The 21,785-nt window shown below is 33.9% G+C and overlaps 1 protein-coding gene across 1 annotated transcript in view; it reads right to left on the reverse strand.

Moving 5' to 3' along the window:
• Window positions 1–21,785, reverse strand: part of CCSER1 (coiled-coil serine-rich protein 1) — a 939,806-nt gene that overhangs the window by 879,709 nt on the left and 38,312 nt on the right. The window lies entirely within an intron of this gene.

The following is a 21,785-nucleotide window of genomic DNA, read 5'->3' on the forward strand; positions in this document are numbered from 1 at the left end:
ACAACAAAATTCAATGGACACACATATAAATAAGTAGCAAAAATACTAGAATACAGGAAAAGTATTATAATCAAAATTTCTTTAATGATCTTGAGAAAGGCTGAGTTTACTTACTAAAATGCACAAAAATGATGTGAAAGTTGTTTTTGCAAGTGTATAGAAATATGAGTTGAAATTTTAGATATATTATCTAATACGTATCTTCCAAATTGGTATGACTGCTGACACATTTAATTGGTCCTCTATCAAGTTTTCTACACAGTGCCAAATAATTTAAACCCTTCCTTATTTCTTTGGAAGTGAGGATGCATTACCATTTTCCAACTAACTACTTTAAAAAATTAGGAGAAATGAACTGAAGAAATAAATACCAATGAAATTAATTATTGGTTGTTATATGCAAACAAGTTTAAACAAATACAAGTATAGATTTACCTTAAAAAAACTGAAAATAGGAATAAAATTTGAATTTAATTTGCTTGACAGGAAACAGTGATGTGTAGAAGGAATTATTGAATGAGAAACAAAGTCCTAGTTTGCGTCTTTGAAGAGATTATATAGTTTATATATGAAGAAAAATGTAAACTTACACTAAGAAACAGGTTGAAAAAATTAATGACAACAAAAAGGACATTAAGAAAAAACAACCTAAATACTAAGTGAGGTTATAAATTCAGATAACGTTTCTACTAATCTGTATGAAAACATATTTATATTGAAAAACTATAAATATGGGTATGTTGGCATTACCTTTTAACCCCTAAAAGGATCCTATAATTAAAACAAATTTTAAATTACTGTTATTTTAAATGAAATATTCATTGTAAAAAATAGAATTCAAAAATTAAATTTTAGAAAATGTTATCTGCTGTTAAAGGTTGAGAGGAGACAAACACCCCCATATCTAACTAACTAGAAAAGAAAGTTACAAGCAAGAGTGGAAAATTGTATTGCTTTATACCTGTATTACAAGGGAACTAATAATTGAAGCTATAAATAAAATCAATAATTTATTGCAAACATCTATAATGTATTGTGACAAGGCTAACTCGCTGAAAATAAATTACTTGTTTATAAAGCATCAATACTAGTACTATAAAATATAGGCAACAAAAGTTATAATACCAGCCTCAAAAATGCAATGCTGAAACAGCAGAAGAAACATACCTGAAAAATCAATGTAGAAAAGAGAGGATTTTTCCTTACATTTTTTTTTTTTTTTTGGAGGAGGGAGGGCTACTATTGAACTGGCTTTAACCCAATTTTGGTGAGGAGCTCTCCACACTTCTCCATCTCCTCACTGTGAATGATCATGTAGCTCATTGCCTTATAGGGCAGGATTCATGTAGCATGATACTAGAGAACTGAAACATCTAGTCAATCTGTGAGTTTATTTTGTGTGGGGATCAGACCCAGGTGTGGGGGAAGGGCTCCTGAAAGCATTTTAAGTAATCAGTATTTTTAAATGTTTGTGTTTATGTAAAAAGTCTAGACTTCAGAAAAGGGAGAAATTGAAAAAAATACTATTTTTTATTAAGTGCTATTCAAATGAGAAAATCTTAACCTCATAGTCAAAAACTATGGTATTGGCTAAAAAAACAACAACACAATTTTTGTTGTGAAAGCGTGGTCAGTCACTGATTTTCAAGTTAAGCTATATAATTTTATACTTGGTGTTTGAAATTCATTGACCGATATTATAAGCTCAAGTATTGGTATTCAAAATTTTTGCATTGATGTTCTAAACCCCAATAGGTCATATTTATGGGCCCTAATCTGATATAGCTAATAACACTTACAAGAAGAAAATATTAGGCAAAGACAACAGAGGCAGAGGTATGACTATGTGAGGACACACTGAAAAGAAAGATTTCTGTATAAAGAAAAAGGCTTCAGGATAAACCCAACTTACAATTTGATCTTGGACTCCCAGCCTTCAGGATATATGAAAATAATGTCTACTGTTTAAATCCACTAGTCAATGGTATTTCTTGTAGCAACTATGGCAAACTAATAAAACTAAAATCATTTAGACACTGGTAGTGTCAAAACAAGGAAAGGGAAATAAATATGTGCCTCGCATATGACTACCTTTTTTCCCTAACGCCCAGTAATATATTACTCATTGCAAGCTTTTTAAAACTTGGTTTTCTCAATGTTCTTCACCTATATCTGAACCACCCCACCCAATAAACCTAGCAATAGAAGATACCAGGTTCTCAGAAGAGTCAAACTTTCTGTCTTTGATGGATATTTCAAGATAGGCATTTTAACCAATTGCTGAACAGAGTCCTTTCACAGATATGTTAAAAGTCTTCTCCTGATGATATACATTGCAAAATGAAAAATGCTGACGTAACAGGGACCATGTATTTCGGTGTATGTTCAAGACCAGTCTAAATGTAATTGAAAAATGAGAAATGTCCATGTAGTAGGTCTTCTGCTCTCTGGTTTCTGAGATCCAAAGGTAAGGAGCTATTTCCAAGATTAGGTTGTGTTTGAAACTCTTTTGAATTTTAATCAATAATACATCCGTATACTTGGGAAAAAGTTTAAAAAGTTTTTTTAACAAGGAAATACTTAAAAACATTTCCATGTTTTCCCAACATTTAAGTTTAAAAACTTCCAACAAAAAATTATAAAAGTACCAAGAAAGTGAACAAATTAAATTTGAAAAGCTAACCACCTTTTTCCAATTTTATTCCATTTTTCAAATGACCACTGACATTTTGCATCTACAATGGTTCATTTACCACTGATCTAGATGATCTGTTCAAAAATCCACTTATTCAAAGTGGCCTTGTTTTGATATTTTGCTCACAAAGCAACTTTTTTTGATAGTATAGTAGAGTTTTTGAAACTGGTGAAATTTCATGATAAAAGGAGCACAGATGCAGAGACAAGCTAATGTCACAGGAGTACAATCAATAAGAGTCTTAAACCTAAAAAAAAAAAAAGACTTTTCCAGATCTCCCCTTAAAAGAGACCAATAGCAGCAATAATATATTTGCTTTCAGTCACCACTTATGAGCAGTATAGGAACTTGTTCCCCAGCACTTCCCAAAAAAATACAATCAGGTCTCTTTAGTTATTAGGCAAAGGAAAAATAAAAATAAAAATGGAATATATCTTTGTTGCCAGATAACAAGGCTTGTCTTAAGAAGAAAAAAAAATTCAGAGACATTTTAGAAAGACTAAGGAAAGCAATCTAAATGATTTCTTCCATAAACACTGACATTAAGAACATCAAGAAAATAATCATCTCTGCTAAATGAAACAATATGATTCTGTTCAATGCTAAGAGTTCATAACTCAAAGAGAAAAGTTAGTATGAATTATCAGAGAGCACTAATGATACACACATACATACACACAAACATAAAAAAAAAACATGAGCAAGGTAGTGTTGTTTATAATAAGCATTTGTAGCACAAAATACAATATGGTATTTTTTTGCTGTGTTAATTATATGTATATTAATAATATAAATTATATTTGTGTAGAAAAAAGGTCTATAAGTAAACAATTGCATTAAGAGTAGTTCTGTTCCAGGAGTAGAAAGAACTGATCAGTACTGATCACAGATAATTACCAAGTCGAAAAGGAGTTCAACATCTAATTAGCACTAATGACCATACCATGTATACATTTCAGACATTTGATAAATTAGCAGAATATCTAAAAGTGGTAACTAAGCAGAAATAGCCTTTTATCTCCTGGTACATAACAATCTATAAAGTTCTACACAATAAGGCACAAGATTTTAAATGCACAAGATTTTAATAACATCAATATGCTACACATACATATCTTACTAACACAAAAATTGTTATATAACACAAAAATGGCTATATAAAAGAATTGGGACTAAAGAAACAAGTCACTGTCTTAGAAAATACCAGTTTTGCACAACTTTAAAAAGCTAAACTTGAACTTGAAAATAAATAAAGACGTGAAATATAGAGTTTAATTGTAAATAAATTCCAACCTGGCCAATATCTTGAGTCTGAACCATTTCTGAATGAATAACAAATTCCAATGTACAGACAAAATATTATCTAGCCAAGTGATACTGCATGTGCAGATTTAAGATGATTTTTTTTTTCTTTTAAGCTAATAGGGTTAGACTCATATATTACTAAAACCCAAAAGAAATATGATAAAAATTTACACATGAATAAAGTTCAAGAAAGAAAATGATAAAAAGAACTGTAAATCCCTTGTATTGGCACATTTATAATCAGTTAGAGATTAAGCACACTGACTTAGTTGGTATTCATTATAACATTCATTTTTATCCTGAATTTTTTGTCTTAGAGCCTGGCAAGATGGCATAGAGTGAAAGTACCTCTCTGACTCCTCTACATATTTACAATCAAATTACAATAAAACAAAGTCAACAGGACCTCCCTGGTGGCACAGCCGTTTAAAGCACAGCACTAAGAAGCTAAAGCCACTATAGCATAAGTTTGATTCCTGCCTGCCCTGGAGGAGATCCACATGGCGCAGCAGACCTCTCCTGGTCCGCCCACTGCACCCTTCAGCAGTGTACTTCGATGACCTGCCTTTTCTGCTCCCCACTCTGTCTCTGGTGAATCCTCTCACCGCCCTGCACCTCTGGCTTGTTCCCCAATTCTGTATATATAAATAAATAAATCTTAAAAAAAGTCAACAATTTCTGAAAGATGCACAGACGACCATGCATAAATCAGGAGCAAAAGTAGAGCAGGAAGACGTAGGAAAACCCGTAATGAAAAGTATGTTTAGAATACAATATAACACAGGCCCTCCCTCCTGGCGCAATTGGTTAGAACCCAGCAAAACAAGCTAGCCACAGCCACTTCAATGTGTGTTTGATCCCAGCCCCAAAGGTGATCCACAAGGCATGGCAGATCTCTCCTGACCAGCCAGCTGCTCCCCTCAGCAGTGTACTTCTTCAATCTGCCTGCTCTGCTCCCCACTCTGTCTCTGGTGAATCCTCTCACTGCCTATGCACCTCTGGCTTGTACCCCAGTTCTGCATGCATAATAAGTCTTAAAAATATATATATACAATATAACACAGGTGATGGACAGGGAGTTAGCATGCATAATAAGCCCTCAATTATGAACTCACAGAAAGATGCCCGCATCTGGGACTTTACAAACCAACACTGCAAAAGACACAGGGTAGTGAGAGGCATTAAAATTGCCCAAGGACACTGCCCAACTTGTGACTGGTCACTATCTGAGTTCTTTATCTGCGGGGGACCTTGACCTGCAAGGCCGGGGAGTCGGGGTCCCAGGTCCGGCGAACAAAAGAAACAGTCACACGCGTGTAGCAGAACAAAGAGAGAGAGTGAGTTCTTTATTTTGTTTTTATCTAGTTTATATAAAATACAAGAGGTGGGGGATGCAGAAGTCGGGAAGGGAGAAAGCCAATGGACAATAGACATGCAGCGATGTTTTGACGGCAGTTACTCTCGCGAGGGGCGAAAGTGGGTGAGAATGGAGCAGTGTTTTGATAATAGTTGGTCTCCCGAGGGGCGAAAGTGGGCGAGAAAAGAAAGAGGAGAAGGAAAAGGTGGGGGCAGGGAGTTCTTCCCACATGCCTTTTACAACCCGGATGTTTTTCTCTATCCGGACTCCATTTCACCTTTTTATGACTGCTGACAGACGCCAGATGCCGGCCTCGGTCCCCAACATTTATCTATGCACACAATTATAAGACTACTCAGAGAATAACAACTGTGTAATTTATTTAACAAGCCAGTGGGGGGCTGGGAGGGACTTACTGATGTTTAAAGTAGCTATTTACCTCACCTAAACCAGCATCCATATTTTCAAGTCCTAAACACATATACTCCCAAGATGGCATCTTCCTGTCACTGCAAACCTGGAGCACATGGCAGACAGTATATAGGCCAGGATCCAGCTCATGAAGATAGCAGAAGACAACTGGTGCTGCTCACAGAGGTTGCTGAGCTATGCCACCACAGCACCAGACAACTGACACTCAAAAGAACAGCTGTAGCCAACAAATGTCCACACTCATGCAGTTCAGCAAGGAGTCCAGCTCAGGTCTCCTTACCATGCTGTAACTGCAGCAAAACTGGAAACAGTTGCTTGTCTATTTGCAAAGTCGCTGAACTTACTCTCTGAGGTTGGCTGATAAGAGCTTCTCCACGTTCTTCAGAGAAACTGCATTCTGGAAGATCAGCAAGGTAGGGGCAGAAACTGCTTACGCCCAGAAATTCTGTATATCAAAAACACTGAAATCCTGAACAATGAATCCCAAGGGCTGCTTCTGCAGCCCCTCATATTTCTTATCAGCATCTCTACCTCCCACAGATATTTTGCTAGCATTTTTGCTGAGGCTATCATTTTCACCAGTGGCCCCCTCTAGGGGGCACCACCTGTAACAGTCTTTGGCTTCAGTAACCGGTTACACACAGTGTGCACAGTACTGTCATGAAGGGACAAAGTACACACCACTGGAGATCTCTATGAGGAAAGGTGCAGAGTGAATATTACTACCTTGAGTCAGTCATTTACTTTGACTACCAAACTATCGCAATTAGAGCCCAAACCAGCAGGAATAGCCAGTAGTCATCTATTCCTTTTCACAAAAGAGGCTGTTATTTGTAACATGAAGCTACAATATGGGGAACATTTGCCTTACCTCTATCCAGGTTCAAAACCAAGACAGCATCTGTAAACTCTCATTAAACAGATTTGAAAGCATCTGTATCACAATAAGAACAGCAATTCCCAGGGTAAAACTCCATACTTGAAAAGCAAAGGAATAACTCTCATTTTGTAGCCCTGTAAACTATATTTCTCATCCAATATTACATTTATTTCTTAAATACAGCCTAGTAGTTAAGGCTGGCAGAAGACTGTATGAGGCAATTTAGTCACAGAATTTGCTATGGGAGATGGTCACAGAGGATCTCTACTACACAACTCAGGCACTCACACCATGGTAGGAAGCTTGAAACCTTGTTGCGCATATCTGTGTTGTTTCAGTGTCCTACTGCTCTGGTATCTACCTTACCAGCACCACTATCCTGGCCATCTGAAAAGTTGCAAAGGTACTGGTCTGTGAGATAACAGGCACCCAAAGAATGGATTAAAAACAAAACAAAACAAAACAACAACAAAAAAACAGCTTCTTGCAAATACAGATATTAAGATACAAAAGGAAATTTCTTATTGCGACCCACAAAACTGAAAAGGAAGAGACTGAGAATGTGTTCTGTAGCAAAAATAACCTGAGAGAAGACTCAGCAGAACTGAAGTATAACCTTGACCTAACCATGCTTAACTGAATTAAGAGCGACAAGGGATGATGAAAAAAGATTTAGAAAATATGAGTGTTGAAACTTGAAATAATGAATCTATAAATAATAAATCCAAATTAAAAATATAATAGAGGGCCTTAATAGTAGACAAATGCTTGATATGGAGAGGAGAGAATTAATGAATTTCAAAGCATAATCATGCAGAACACACAAATAGAAAAACAAAGGAAAAAATTAAATAAAAATGACAACAGTGTAAGAGCTCTCTGGATAACCTAAAGAGAAATAGAATTCATGTCATTGGGGTTTCAGAAAAAGAAAAGAAAGGAAAAACCATAGCAATAATTGCTGAGAGCCATCTTAATCTTGGAAACAAACCAGATGTCCTGATACAAGAGGAACAAAGAATTCAAAACAAAACAATTCTACATTAGACCATCACATCCCAAGTTGTATTATAATTAAACTGTTGAAAGCCAATGATAAGGGCAGAATATTAAAAGCTTCAAAAGAAAGAAAGTAACCTATAAGAGAACACTTATTAGATTGTCAGTGAACTTTTCAGTGGAAAACTCAGTAGCAATAAGGGAATGATAGGAGATATTTAAAGTGCTCGCAGAAAAAGGTTTCCAGCCTAGAATTCTTTATCCTGAAAGGCAATTATTCATGACAGAAGAAAGGAAGAGGAAGGCACTTCACTGAAAAACAAAAATAAATATATCAACACCAAGTCAGACATCAAAGAAGTACTAAAGGAGCCAGTATAAAGCAAAAACCTGAAGAACACAGATGTAACAAATTCCTAAATTATCCAATGCAGAGTAGGATGAGGAGAAGAAGGTTCCTAATAACAGGTTTCAAACAGACCATCCAATAGGCTCTATTAAAATTAATTTACTTCCTTATACAACACTTTATTAAAATCTTAGTGAACTGTCGAAAATAGTAGTAAGTTGTATGAACAATGATGAGAGAAAAGTGTCCTAACTAGACAACAAAACAAATTTACAAATGTGACTTTAATATTAATAACATATATTTTAAAGGACTAACATATTATTGCCTGGTTGTTCAAAGTAGCTACTATATATGATGGGGGCAGGAAGATACATGAAGATTCGAAAGAAAAACACTGCCAACAGAGGAAATGCAGACTATTGGTTGGGAAGAAAGGAAGCCTAAGAGTGTGTAAAGCAGAGGTGAGTCAGGGGAAACACAAGAGGAGATTCAAAGGCTGGCTACATAATATGCAGATCATTTGTAATTCCCAGACCATTATTTTTTAAAGGCTATTAGAAATTTACTAGATGTTTGAGCATAAGTGATTGTGCAGGTTTGAAAACAAGGTCCAGACTGCTTTCCTTAAATCTTCTCAGGTAAGTGTGCTTCCTTTTCTTGTTATATTCTATGGAATCTCAAAGTACTTAACTTCTTTTAGTCTTGAATCACTTTTCTGTAAAATGAGGCCAAATCATCTATTTTCCTACCTTTTATTTCTTTCATATTAAAATGATCTTTAACTATGCTGTTTAATAATGTATTTTTTAATTCTAACCTTTTGAATATTTCTTGACATTTTCTTTATTACTCATAGTTGCAAGCTGAAACATTTTTCCTTCATTTAATGTTCATAAATATCAAACTACTAGTCCATTCCCTGAAGATTCCTGAAATTCCTGTGGTTAACATTTCTGTTAATCATGTAAAATACTAACATTAATTTCTTCCCATGTGGACTTAATACTGTTCTCATTTACATCATTTTGAAAATAGATACAGTGTATTATTTTCCACTTACAGACCCTACAATGTTTAGCATTACAATTTAGTTAGTAGATTAAAATGTTAAAATAGTGAGGTTCTTTGTCTACTTAGGAATAAATAATACATCACAAGCAGAGTAGCACACCATCAGATTGTAGAAACTGTGTTTTTTTTCTCATAAAATTAGAACTTTCCATTCACTTGAGAAGAATTGTATTTGATGACTAAAATTTTTAAATGCTACACCATCAAAAAAGAAAAGACAAACACTTCCATAAAAATATATATTTGTATATATATATTTTTTCCATCATTCATTTTATGCATTTTTCCAGCTCAGTTGTAATCCCCATGGGCCTCCCATCACCGTTCACCTGTGTGCCATCATCACAGTCTAGTACACTCTTCCCAGCCCAGTTCGGATCCCATTCCCCCTCCTACCCCCATCAAATGTCTCCAGTTTATAGTTGTTTATTGTTTTCATTTTTACTCTATTACACTTGTTAACTTTTTTTCTTCCCTGATCCCTTATGTTCAATGTTATGTTGAAGAGCACTGAAATAGAAATACAGTGCTGAGTGGAGCAGCCAGGTGGTCAGGAGAGCTCTACCACACCATGTGGGTCACCTCTCTAGCTGGGGATGGAACTCCTGCCATAGTGCAAGTCTTATATTTTTATAATGTTGTTTTCATCATTTTTCCACAAAATCTATCATTGTCTCTTAAAAATATCAGCTTGTTCTTGTGTTTCATAAATATGAGAAAAGTCTTAAGAGAATAATGACATACATAATTTATAACTTAAAATGAATAACCCAAATAATCTGAGTTGTTAACATGAACTTCAACCTGGTGGCTTCCTTCTCCCTTAATTAATCAATCACCTTTTCCCTTAATTAAAAAAAAAAAAGCACAGATGTGCAATTGTACTAGGGTAAAACTGGTTTCTCAGCCTTGGTTTTGACCATGGCTGCTCTATCTTCATATATTAATACTTGTCAACAGAAAATAACCATAAAATGAATTCTGGAGCAAGCAAAAATATGTGGAGACTAAACAGAATGCTTTTGAATATATTTGGGTCAATAAAAATCAAAGAAGAGATTAGGAAAAGCATCTAGAGATTAATAACATTAATGAATATGAAGAGCTACCACCCCACATGGGATGCTTTAAATCAGTACTGGACAATAAGTCCACAGAATACAAGGGGAGGGGAGAGGGAGGGAAGGAGGAGGGAGAGAAGGGAGAGGAGGAAGAGGGGGAGGGAGGAGTCACATGGGATGCTTTAAATCAGTACTGGACAATAAGTCCACAGAATACAAGGGGGGGAGGGGAAAGGGAGGGAAGGAGGAAGAGAAGGGAGAGGAGAAGAGGGGGAGGAGGGGGGGAAGAGGGAGAAGAAGAAGACCTCAATTTAACAATCTAGCTTTTCAGTTGAAAGAACTAGGAAAACAACAAAAACACCTATATCCAGTAGATATATTGAGAATCAGAGCAGAATAAATGAAATAGAAACAAAAACACATTCCAAAAATTAATGAAACCAAGAGGATTTTTTTAAATAAAACAAATTCTAGAAGTTGTTAGCTATGCTCATGAAAAAAAAAGAGAGAAAGCTCAAATTAATAGAATCAGAAATATTACTAGTTATTCCTATTATTAGTTATACTTATAAAGACAAGTCTGCTTGTATTTCTATCAAAGCTAAAATATTCATAAACACTGTTTATTGAAAGCAAAAATCAGTATGTGATGACTTATGATTTTATAGAACCTGAAATTATTTTTAAAACATGTCTTAAATACCTTAATAATGCTGCCCAAGGGATAATAAATACCTAATAATTACTTTCCAAATGAATTAGTGAAGGCATACTATACATTATGGACCAGGAAGAAATAAGAGTTAAATGACAAGGAAAAATTAGAAGGGAAACAAAATATAGTGACACAGAAAGTAATATTATTTCTATTTGTTCACCCTATTTTAAGAAAAAAATATTAGATTTTTAAAAAACTAATTTAAAATATCTTTTATGGTAACTTTGCATTCATAATTTCCCTATTTATTATCTATGTCTAACTTTATATTGTTAATCTGTTATCCTAGTTAACTTAAATCTATTACGAAATGTTATATAGCATTACATTGAGTACCCTACAATAAATTAGAATACATCTGCAAACTAGGGGCACAGGGGTTGTAGCACAGGGGTTAAAACCAGTAACAGGGGTTAAAAACAGCACTATCAAGCTAATGGCAACCACCTCAGTAATTGTTTGATACCTCACCAGCAAGGGAGGTGACCCACTGGAGCAGCAGATCTTATCTGTCTTGTCCGCTGCTACCCTCAACAGTGTTTTTTAGCACATCTGCCTGTTCTGATCCCCACTCTGTCTCTGGTGAATCCTCCGCCCCCTTACCCCAGTTCTCATATGTATAAATAAATAATTTTTTAAAATAATATATCTGCAACCTGATTAATAAATTCTTACTATTAAAAACTGAGCAATAATTCTATATGTATTTTCTGCTTTAATATTATCTCTCAGATGTTATTCAATAAGATAACAGCATTTCATGTGCTACTAATATTTTCACTGGAGACAACTGATCTTTCTTGCTGATTTAGTGATTTTTTTACTAAAGTGTTTAGGATTTTATTACCAATTATACATAATTTATCTAGCACCTTTATCTGATTGTACAGTTCTACACAGCATTGACTAAGCTTACACATGTGCAGATTTTGTATAGCAGAAGTTTGGTGGACCTAAACTTCAGCAAAAGTGAAATTTTATTACATAATTATAAATGTCAGTAAGATATAATTTTCCCTGTGAAAATTAGTTTCAAAAATACACTCATGCTATTTTAATAACTTCAACATAATGTGCCTAGGAAAGTGGAGCATCTAAAATTGTACCATTTGTAACCTTTGGTCAACTATAATTTGCTTAGACTCTTGTGTCAGCCACAAAGAAATTTATTATTTACAATTATAATAGCAGTATCAGCATTTTTGGGGTGATCTCCTAAGCACCTATTCCCACAAATCAACAAAAAGAGTGTCAAATAATATTTATGCATGCTCTGGGCTATAAGATACAAGCACTGTTTGGTAAACAGAAATAGAATGTAAATCTCTAATCATTGGCAGTGAGCATATCTGCCATCATTCTGGAATGTGATGATATGTCTATTTTCCAACACTTTCCACTATCAAATATCTTTGAGACAAAAAAAAAACCTTGCCACACACATTTACTGAATTCTCCCTTCTGAAAGGATGCAAAAGTATGCAAGATTTAGGAGCAATACAGTGTCTTAACAAAATTCAACTCTTTTCCCATAACATCTTAATTTATTAGATAATCCAACCATCCGTATTACACTTATTGGACACTGATTAATTTGACTGCCAGAAGCTGGAATCAAATACCTCTAATTTGTCCCAAGAATATTTAAATAACATAACAACAAGATCTGAGCAAAAATATGAGGATGACTTACTGATTCAAATTCAAACAAGTGCCCAATCCAGACAGTTGATCAAATCCTATAACCAATCCAGGACTGCTGAAATCCAGGTGGTTTTCCGTTTTGACCTTTCCCCTTTTACCCAAGACAGTAACTCAAGAATGACAAAATATATTAAAGACTAGACAGCCTAAGCCTTGTCAGGAAACAGGAAATTCTAGAACAAATCTAGCATCCTAACTACAGTGAGTTGATATTGGTCCTAATTCATCTGAAGAGTGAATGTCTTAGCACTGATCATGTCAGCTAAATTCAAGGAGAAATTTTTGTTCATTCTTCCAAATTGTTGATTTTCGTTGTATGGATAACTGCACTTTAGTAAACATGAATTAACAAGTCACTTACTCTTGGAAGATACTGCAGTAACAACAAATAACCTAATTATAAAGCGATTTTTGCAACAGAGAGCTATGGGGTATTTGCTTAAATGCCTGACTAACTTTAATGCTTATATTTTCAAAAGACAGGCAAGTTAATCCCTGTATTTAAAAAACAATAATAATACCAGAGATGTATAAAATGTCTATGAAACAAAAATGTTTTCACAATTGTTTTCAAAAATGTTTTCCCATTCTGGGAGGCACAGGCTGATGTTGTTTCTAATATAGCTTCCCACCTGGATGGTAAGCCTTGGGATACCCAGATGAGTTCATTGAATCTACCATCAAACCACAGTCCATCACCACAGTCCCCTCTGTTCTACTAAGGGGAGAAATAATATATGGTCCAAAAATTAAAAACAATGTAGAAAAACTTAGTGAAAAAATACAATAGTATAAGACAAAGTTCTTTGTGTATATATCTTCTTGATCCATTCATCTGACAACAGAGTACTTCTGAGCAATCAAAAAACAAAGTCATGCCAGGGGTGGATGGAGCTAGAGAGATTATGCTAAGTGAAATAAGTCACAGGAAAAGTTAAGTATTGAATGGTTTTAACTTATAGTATATACTATAATCAAATTTAGTATCTTTTAAACATCAGATTTAATCAGAATCTGATTCTGATTCTGCCGCAATATTGATGAATAATCTTAAAACAAAACAACATAATCTCAACAGCTTTTAAAAATGATCTTCTATGATATACACCACTTTATGTTCTAATGTTCTAACTTGCTTTTTCCACTGTATACCCACTCATACCATCTTTCTCACAATAATTTTTCTTTCCCCACTATCTAATCTTTCATCACTGTTCAAATTTCAAAGCTTTTCTTATTGGTCCATTCAAAGCAACTTTTCAACTGTTATTGCAATCAATTTATTAATTCCAATTTAATAATACTAGATCATAGAATCATTGGATCTCATTATCCTTAAGCTGTGAAGTTTTAATTTCAATTTAAACATCCTTTTTCTTAGGGATACCCGAGTTTCTGAAAGGAGAAAGGAGATATTTTATCCTTTAAACACAAGGACATATACAGCACTGGAAGAATATAAATACATTAAGAATCCAAAATAACTACTGACTAGTAGGTGAACAAAATGTCAGTTTCCAGAGACTAGCTATTTGGGGTATTCGGATAAATATATTTAGATATTATTTTTTGGTTGATTTTTGTGTTTTCTCTTTCAGATATAAGCTTTAAACTGAACAGCTTATTAATTAGTATTCTAAATTAATTTTAAGTTTTATTTTTTTGGTCTTTCATATTACTTACAGTAAGTCAATACATGCAATCATCTAAGGATAATTTTTCACATGATTTTCATCAAATAATTAGCAACAAGGAAGTTCTTAGTAACATTTAAGCTGTAGATGAATTTAATCCTAATACTAGTTAGGTTTATGATGCTCTTTACCAGATCTGTTCATTCATAATAAAAACAGGTTAAATGATATAGTATCTAAGATTGTTTATACCTCCAAATTACTCCCAAACATAATAACAATAATGAAATAGTTTATTGTGTTGCTATAGTCCTTTCATGTTAACATTTTATAGCTTTTTATTTTTTCTTTGGCTTATTATTGTACTTCAGGGAAACAGCTTATTATTTGCTTTCAATGTACATAAACTCCCATCCACATTTTAAACAATGAAATAATCTATTTACATTAAAATTAAGTAAAATATTATGTGTTACATTAAGGCATTGCAATTATGTTTAAGTAAGTTTTATTTACATATTCGATTTTGATGCCAGTGTAATTAAGAAATACAGAACCAAAAGGTTAATTCCTTAAAGGCATATTATCTCTGTTATATAATTAAAAAAAGACAATATGGGGATTATTTTCTTTTCTTTTTTTTTTTTAAAGATTTATTTATTTCTACATACAGAACTGGGGTATAGGCCAGAGGCTCAAGGGCGGTAAGAGGCTTCACCAGAGACAGAGTGGGGAACAGAACAGGCAGATGGACGAAGTACACTGCTGAGGGGAGCAGCGGGCGGGTCAGGAGAGAGGTGGCCACACCACGTGGTCACCTCCGGGGCAGGCGGGAATCGAACTCATGTGGAAGTGGCTTTAGATTCTCAGTGCTGGTGCTTTAACCCGCTGCACCACCAGGGAGGGCCTGGGGATTATTTTCTTGAAGGAAAATGGGCTTCTTGCAGCAAGGGTATTGTAAGGGGCTTAATTTAATTCATTTCTCTACAATCTTTCTAATAAATACAAAGAGTGATCACGTGCCCTAAAAAAAAAAAAACTACATGTAACTATATTATACAATATTAGAAAATCAGATTAAAAGTAGACATTTATAGCAAGTTTGGATTTTTTTCCTGCAATAATTTGCTAATTCATTCATTTTTGTACCAAATAAAGAAACTTTCTGAGCTCTATGAGCTACATTAGAATATCTAAGACTCAGTAAAGGAAAGTCAAGCTAAGTAAACTAACATTAATTTTGATAAACAGGTCTGAATAATTGAGGGGCACATGAAATACTCCAACCTCCTACTCTTTCATATGCTTCAAAAGGATAAGAAAATAATAATAAAATAAAATAAGCAGATGCTTCAGAATTGCTTAATATTTTACAATGACTAAAATGCTATATACATTGTGGTAAAGCTTTTATGTCTTTCCTACAAGAAAAAAAATCTGAAAAAATCTTTTAAAAAATATCATCTAAGGCCCTCCTTGGTGGCGCAGCGGGTTAAAGCACAGCACTAAGAAGCTTATGTCACTTCCGCATGAGTTCGATCCCCATCTGCCCTGGAGGACTAGCTAAAGCTTGTCTATGTTTGCCATGCTTTCAAAGAAACAGCTTTTGGTTTCATTGATCTTTTGTGTTGTCTCTGCAATTTCTATTACATTTATTCCCTTTATAATACTTATTACTTCCTCTAGAGACATTTGGTTTCATTTGTTTTTCTTTTTTTCTAGTTTCTTAAGGTTATGCTGTTTATTTGAAATGTTTGTTGTTTTCAAATTCATTATTATATTGCTATATACATTCTTTTTAATAATTAAGATTATTGTTTTTTCTGTCTCATTGGTTCTGGTAGATTTTGTCTTCATTTTTGTTTACTTCCAGTTGATCATTAATATTTTGATTTCTTTATTGATCTAAAAGTTATGAGAAATGCCATTTGAAAATATTTTCTTCCAGACTGTGATTTTCCCTCTCATTCTATTTATAATAACTCTCACTGGATATTTTTGATCATAATTAAATATACCTGGTCTTATAGCTAAAAAGTCATCACTATACTATACGCAGTGTACTTTAGATTTTCTCTGTGTTAACTTCTAGGAATTGTATAGCTTTGTGTTCTACATTTAGGCTTATAATAAACTTTTAAGTAATTGTGAAAAATATAATGTCTGTGTCTAAATTGATTTTTTACACATGTGTGCTGAAATGTTCCAGGACCATTTACTGAAAAAAATCAGCTTAATTTATATGGATCTATGTTGGGACTTCTATTCTCTTGAATTAACCTTTTTCTATCCATTATGAAATAACACACCATTTTGATTTCTGTAGCTTTCATTGGATTGTTGAATAAAAAGATACTCTAAAAATAAAATAAAAATTGCTTACCATGTCATTTCTAATTGGGTAACATGTTTTTCTTTAAGAAGTACCAAATCCAAATACATTAAATGGAGTCTACATTTTTCAAAGCCATTTTAATATGAAAATTAGAATAGTGACATTGCAATAACCAACTATATACTGGATTCCAAATTTTACTTGCACTCACTCTTTATGTTTGGGGATATTTAATTATCTATATTTTCAGCAGCTATGTAGCTTTATGCTACCCACCATCACAACACAATCCAACACAAGAACCACTCATGGTGCACTTATAACCATATTCACTTCCCTCCCTACCTTCTCCCAGTTATTATAGTAAAACTATAGTGTGTGTATGTACTACAGCTTATTGAGCATCCAGACTTTAAAGGAATTCTAGGTAACTGCCACTTTGAAGGTTATTATGAACAACTGTGGAGAGGATATTATGTAACATTTTTCTGGGATAAATATCAGAGATCTAATCTCAGGCATAATGCAACCACATATTTAGTTTCATAAATAACTACGAAAGGGTTTCCAGGTTGGTTTTGTTATTTTACATTTTAACCAGCAAGGTATGGGTACTTAGTCTCTTCACATCTCTATGAGCATTTGTTATTGTTAATAATTTTAAAATTTAGTTTATGTAATTTAACCTATCCTTCTGAGAAGTGGTTATTGTAATTCATGTGCTTTCAAATGACATCTGTGACAGGTGTGGTTTTTTTTGTTTTGTTTTTGGTTTTGGTGTGTGTGTGTTTTAGTATTGAGTAGACTTTGTTTTAGAGCAGTTTTAGAATCACAGAAGATAGAGAAATTTCCTATAGTCCTTCCTGCCCTCAGGCATGCATAACCTCTACCACTACTTCCTTTACAACATCCCCTACCAGTGGTAGATTATTACAATTAATGATGAGCCTACCCTAGCACATCATTACTATCTTCTCAAAGGTTAATGAATATAAAATATATCTTATGTGGTTAGGTGTGATTTGTATTTACTCGTAAGATGTACTCATGTCTTTTACACATTATAAATTTAATTTTCTTTCAATATTGAGGTCAAATTTTGAGGTAAAAGGTACAAGTTCTTAATGAGATGTTTCTATAATTGTTTTCCTTGTCCTAACCTAGTGTTTTACCAATAAACCCCCTCCACACTTTTTTTTTTTTTTTCTGGCAAGGTTTAATTTTCCAGTTGTTACTTGAAAGGGTTGTGGTTTTGGCATCAAGACTGAGAATTCTTTTTTTAGCCTATATTCTAAAGACTTTTAACATCTTTTACAGTTCTAAATTTAAGTTCAAGCTCTATTTTGAATTAAATTTTGTATGAAATTTGCAATTTCCACTGAGAGAGTTCTCTCCGGACATGCACCACCATGATATACTACTTCTCTAGGTCACCTACTTGGTCCTCTCTCCAACAAAGTACTTTTGCATCTTTGTCAAACATCAATTGAGGTCATGTGGCTGGAACTATTGATGGGTTCTGTACTCCATACCTATGATTTAGGTGTCATTTTTTTCCCCATGAATGTGACACTTCATCACTAAACTTATTATCAAGTTTTGGTAGCAGGTGCATAACTCTTCCCGCTTGTGCTATGCAGAAGTTTTTCTGTTTGATGCTGAATCACTTTTTATTTTTCTTGCTTGTTTTTTCTTTATTTGCTGTTGGAGTGCAGTCTCCCAAAATATCCCTGAAGTAAATATCATGGATTTTTTTCCTCAATGTGTTATACATTTTCAGGTCTTCTATTGAAGTTTTCAACTCACTTTAGTGATATTTGAGGATGAAATGAGGTAATGACAGTTTCATTTTTGTGTGGTACTGTCCAGTTTTCCTAGCACCATTTGTTTAAGAGACTTTACCAATATATATTTTTGGCTCCTTTACCATACATTAACTCTCTCTATAAGTGTAGATTTATTTCTGAGTTCCCAATTCTATTGCACTGGAATATGTACCTATTTTTATTCAAATACACCATCTTTGGATTAATTTAGCTTTGTGTATAGCTTGACAGCTGGGCATGAGATACCCCACTCATCCTCTTCATTTTGTCAGAATTGCCTTAAGTGTTTGAAGCCTTTCATGGTTCTATTTAATTTCAGTAATACTTGTTCTATTTCTTAGAAGACACCATCAAAACTTTGCTAGGGATGTCAATGAATGTATATATTGTGTTGGGTAACATGTTATTTTAGCAATGTCTATTTTTTCCCAGCCCATAACAGGGACTATATTTCCATATCTTATGTCTTCTATTCATTTTAACAAAGTTTTTCATTGTACAAGCTCTTTACTTCATTTGTACTTATTCCTAAGTATTTAATTATTTTGAATGTATCTACAAATGATTTTTTTTATTTCTTTCTCTTGTAGTTTGTTTGCATATTGGAATCAACTTATTTTTTACACTGATTTTGTAACCTACCCCTATATGAATTTATTGTTTCAATTAGTTATTTTCTGGAGTCTAAAGGATTTTCTATGTATATTGTCATGTCATCTATCAATAGTAACAGTTTTACTTGTTTCTCAGTATGTTTTTATTTATATCTTTCTCTTGCTTAACTGCTCTCGTTTTGACTTTGAATATTAGGTTGAAAAGAAGTTTTGAGGCCCTCCCTGGTGGCACAGCACTAAGAAGCTAAAAAGTCACTTCCGCATGAGTTCGATTCCCGCCTGCCCCAGAGGCGAACACATGGCGTGACAGACCTCTCCTGACCTGCCTGCTGCTCCCCTCAGCAGTGTACTTCATAGATCTTCCTGTTCTGCTCCCCACTCTGTCTCTGGTGAAGCCTCTCGCCGCCCCTGAACCTCTGTCCTATACCCCAGTTCTATGTGCACAAATAAATAAATCTTTAAAAAAAAAAAAAGTAGTTGTGAAAGTGTAAATAGTTGTGTTACATTAATTTTAATTTAAAGGAAAAGCTTTCAGTTTTACACTATTAAGGATGCTGTCATCTTTGAGTTTGCCATATGTGGCCTTCATCGTGCTGAGAAATGTTCCATATCTCCATATTGTTTTCAAGGATTTTATAATGATAGATGTTTAGTTTGATCAAATATATTTCCTGTATCTACTGATAATTTAATAAAGATGCATTTTTCTATTTATTGATAGAGAGGATTAAGTTGATGGGATTTAAGTTTGAACCAAATTAGTGTCAATGCAATAAATCCAATTTGGTAGTGATATATAAGATTTTTAATATACTGATGAACTCAATGGGCTAATAATTTGTTGAAATTTTTTTCATTTATATTCATCAGGCATCTTGTTGTATAGTTTCATTTATTTTGTGATGTATTTGATTTTAGTATCAGAGCAATATGACTTCTAAAATGTATTTGCAAGCATTTCCTCTTTAAAGTGTTTTCAGTGCTCCCTAGGGAAACCTTTCTCCTGGGTGTTTGCTATTTCGGAGACTTTTTACTACTATTTCAATTTGTTTCCTTGTTTGTAATCAATCTACTGCAGTATTCTATTTTTTCCTGATTCAGCCTCAGAAGATTATATATGTCAAAGATTTGTATTTTTTAGGGATTATTCAAATTAGTGTCATACAGAAGTTCTCAGTAATTTCTTATGATCTTATTTATTTCTGAGAAGTCTGCTGCAGCTTTAATTCATTTCTGACTTGATTTATTAGTCTTCCCTTTTTCTTAGCAAGTCTAGCTAAGGTGTATAGGTCTTATTATGTTTTTCAAAGAACCAGCTCTAAGGGGGCCTCCCTAGTGTTACAGTAATTAAAGTTTCAGTGCTTTCAAGCTATTCCCAGCCACTGCAACATGACTTTGAGCCCAGGCCAGGGAGTTAACCTACATGGCACATCAGAGCTCTCCGGTCTCACCCATTGCTCCCTTCACCAGTGTATTTCAGTAGGTCACCTGTTCTGCTTCCCACTCTGTCTGTGAATCCTCTCGCCTCCCACACCTCTGACCTAGACCCCAGTTCTTGTATAAATAAATAAAATAAATATTTAAAAAAGGAAAACAAAGAACTAACTTTGGTTTCATTGATATTGACTTTTTGGTCTAACTTTGATCTTCATTTTGTTCATTTCTGGTCTGATTTTATCGTTTCCTTCCTTTAACTGACTTTTAGCTTTATCACATTATAGTTCTTTAAGATGACAGATAACATTAGTTGAGGTCTTTCTGTCTCTTGATGTATGCCTGTACTGCTATACACTTCCCTCTTAGTATTGCTTTATTTTGTAACACAGTTACTTATAAATTATGTTTAAATATTTGTTTGACTTTCAAGTATTTTTAATTTCTCTGTTATTTCTCCACTAACCCAGTAGTCATCCAGTAGTGTGTTGTTCAATAGCTGCACATTGGAGGTTTTCTCTGAATTTCTTTTGTGGTTGATTTCTAACTTGATGTATTTGTGACCAGGTAAGAAGATAATTGATATGATTTCAACCTCATAAACACATTGATACTCATTATTAACCCAAAGTTAGTTCTATTTTGGAGGATGTTTCATGTAACACACAATTGAGAATAACATATACTGATTTTCTTGGGGTGGAGGGAGTTGCATAACTTTATGGATGTCTATCAAACACATATGGTCTAACACCATAGATAATGTTAACTTTCTCTTGTTGATTTTCTGTATAATTGATCTGTCCACTAGTAAAAGCAAGATATTGGAGTCCCCTACTACTATTAAGTTGCTACCAGTATCTGCTTTCAAAAATGGTAGCACTTGCCTTACATAGTGGTGTTCCTTTGTTTGCTGTATATGTGTTGATGAATTTATATCCTATGAAGTACTGATCCCTTAGTCATTATACAGTATCATTCCCATTTATTTCCTTTTTTAACTGGAAGTTTATTTTATTTTATATAAATGTCATTATCCTTGTCTTTTTTTGGTTTGTTTCTAGGTTTGTTTTACAAGCATCTACTTTGAGCTTATATTTATCTTTGGTTCTCTGATTGGTTTCTGGAAGACAGCAGAAAGTTGGGTTTTGTTTTATGTTCTACCTGGAGCTCTGTGTCTTTGGACTGGTAAGTTGAACCCTTCAGGTATAGGATGATCATTGAAATACAAGGGTTTACTACTCCAACTCTGTTCAGTGCTCTGGTTCTATCCATTTCCATGTTCAGTTTTCTTTTTTGTTGTTTGGTTGGTTCATTTGTTTGGTTGTTTTTGTGGATGTTTCATCTTTGATAAAAATAAATAAGCTC

The sequence above is a fragment of the Condylura cristata genome, unplaced genomic scaffold (assembly GCF_000260355.1).
Source record: "Condylura cristata isolate star-nosed mole 26May11 unplaced genomic scaffold, ConCri1.0 scaffold00012, whole genome shotgun sequence".
In the NCBI taxonomy this organism is placed as follows: Eukaryota; Metazoa; Chordata; class Mammalia; order Eulipotyphla; family Talpidae; genus Condylura; species Condylura cristata.